This window comes from Chenopodium quinoa, unplaced genomic scaffold (genome assembly GCF_001683475.1).
Source record: "Chenopodium quinoa cultivar QQ74 unplaced genomic scaffold, ASM168347v1, whole genome shotgun sequence".
Classification (NCBI taxonomy): domain Eukaryota; kingdom Viridiplantae; phylum Streptophyta; class Magnoliopsida; order Caryophyllales; family Amaranthaceae; genus Chenopodium; species Chenopodium quinoa.
In genome coordinates this window covers 230-2,833 of record NW_018743431.1, presented here as the reverse complement: position 1 = coordinate 2,833, position 2,604 = coordinate 230, and the positions used below count along the sequence as shown (strand labels likewise).

Below are 2,604 nucleotides of genomic sequence, written 5' to 3'. Positions count from 1 at the left end.
TACTCTCCCCTCCCTCTTTCCAAAACCCTCGCCTTTTGACTAAGAAATGATACGAAGATGGAGTTTTTAACTTCATGTTTCAGCACAAGTGGTTGCTGCAACCAGCATTTTAAATGCTGAAGCTCAATTTTATGAATGTGAAGCTGCTGTTCCCAGTCCTCCATTTAGCATCTTGGTAATCCACCCTCTCTTCCCTGTCAAATTAAGAGTATATTGGTGTTTAGCAGTTGTGTGCCGCAATAGTCTTTATCTTCTAGTATTTTCTTGTACTGTGTAACTACTGGTAGAGACAGAAGCGCAGCAGGCAAGAAAAGCATCAGAAACTTCTTTCATAATATGGGAAGTTTGAATTGATGCCATCATCGTCTTTGAACATTTGATTGCTTAAATACTCGGTACTCCCTTGTTCTCCATGAACTTCAATTCCAACCTGTTGGACTAAGGCATCACTTGGATTTTTGCACAACCCAAGTTTGACCAGGAATGTTGCTACAGTTCCCTTGTCTTGGCCTTCGCTTTCAATCCAAATTTGACCACATGAGATTTACAAACCTGTTTCATCCATAGTTAGACCAGGGAGAAAAAATAACATATAGACGTACAACATTGCAGTGAACCAAAAGGTATCCAAAATTTAAGACTCAAGGTATGCAGAACCTAGATTGGACAAAAAGGCTAAAGGGCTTACCGTTTGCAAATAGCAAGTCCAAGTCCAACACCAGTACTATTTCGGTTGAACTGAGTAAATTTATTGAATAGCAGAGGAAGATCCTGTGGGTTAATACCACATCCTGAATCTTTAACCTGTAAAAGTGTCAGATTTAGTACCAATCAGTGACAGCTGAGTAGTAACAAGATCCAAAGATGCCTTTTCCACTTTCCATAAATAGAGAAGTACATTTAGAGACTACTATTTAATTAAAAAAAAAATTTCAACAGATGATATTGATCACTATTCACTACAAAAATCAATTTAATCTGTAACAATAGATTTGACATTTGATACACTTAAATCAGATACTCAGCCATCAATTGAAAATCAATCATAATCAGTATAAATCAGATCTATTAATATAAATCAGCAAAAGCAGTAATAATTAACTCAGTTCAGTTTTTCAGGTAAAAAGAAAGAAGGCCTTAGTTGCAGGTGCAACTGCATCAAGTATATCTTTAATATATGAAGCATTATATATACTATGGTAGTAAAACAAACGAAAAAAAACAAGTAAAATTTTTTTTACAAAAATAAAAGGGGAGGGCAGGGGGTGGCGGGAGGAGCATGTTGTAGCAAAGTAAAGTCAAAAATGATTTACAAGTGTGTAACCAACCTGCACTCTCAAGTAGAAGTGACCTTCACCCGAGACAGGGTAAAATTCAGAAGCTCGCCAATCTCTCAAAGATTCTGCTCTAGCAACAGATGCAGTCACTGAAATATAACCTTCTTTTGTAAATTTTACAGCATTTCCAACAACATTTAAAATTGTTTGCATCAGCCGCTTTTCATCACCAAAGGCACAGATAGGCACCTCCGGAGCTAAGCCCAAATGTCAAGGACAGCTTCTTTATGGATGCAATAGGCTTTATCAAATGAATAACCTACAGCACCAGAAGAAAAAAAAAATTCTGTTGGATTAAAAGAGCATCATAAGCTAGATATCAAAATTCCTTAAGATGAATGAGTAGAATCCAAACAAAAGCTATCAGAAGTTACAGAATTACCTCTCTGAAAACCCCATGAAGATTGAAGGTGGTAGTGTCTAGCTCTAAGCTACCATCTTCTAATTTGGAAAGATCAAGCACATCACTGATCAATGTCGACAACAGGTTGCTACTCTTGAGTATAATTTCTAACATTACTCTTTGTTCGGGTGTTAGTTCAGTCCCCAAAAGAATAGATGATAAGGCAATAATTGCATGCATTGGTATTCTCATCTCATGATTCATCACTGCCAGAAAATCATTACGAGCACGAATTGCCATCTCCGCCTCTCGACGAGCCAAATCCAAAGCAACATTCTGTTCCATAAGCTGATCACGAGCTCTCATAGATTCCTCTAGAATTGCAGCATGAGAAAGAGCAACAGCTACCTGTAGAAGCAGATGCAAAAGAAAATTGAAGTCTGCTTTATGATTTCCTATTACACGATCAATGAAGAAGATTTAGAGTCAAAAACACCCAAGATATACAATGTCTTTGTAATCTAATAGCATTTCCTATTACACGATCAATGAAGAAGATTTAGAGTCAAAAACACCCAAGATATACAATGTCTTTGTAATCTAATAGCAACACAGGATTACAGGAACACAGGAGGCTGAGTAATTATCTATTCAGAGATCTGTCCTACGACTCTCTAAAAACAAAAGAGATAAAGAATCACAAAATGAATGGAGAATGTGAAGGGAAGGTAGGGTAATGCAGAAGTAGGTTCAGCAAAAATGTACTCGTAATGATCTATTATATTTCATAGGAGATCTTGGTCCTTTATTTATAGTTCTTGCATTGACCAGTCTTGAATTAGGTGTAGCTATATTACAAGCTCATGTTTTTACGATCTTAATCTGTATTTACTTGAATGATGCTATAAATCTCCATCAAAATTT

General features: G+C 36.5%; 1 pseudogene; it reads right to left on the bottom strand.

The window, feature by feature from the left end:
- Positions 1-218: 218 nt before the first annotated feature.
- Positions 219-2,157, bottom strand: LOC110739079 (annotated as a pseudogene).
- Positions 2,158-2,604: the final 447 nt, after the last annotated feature.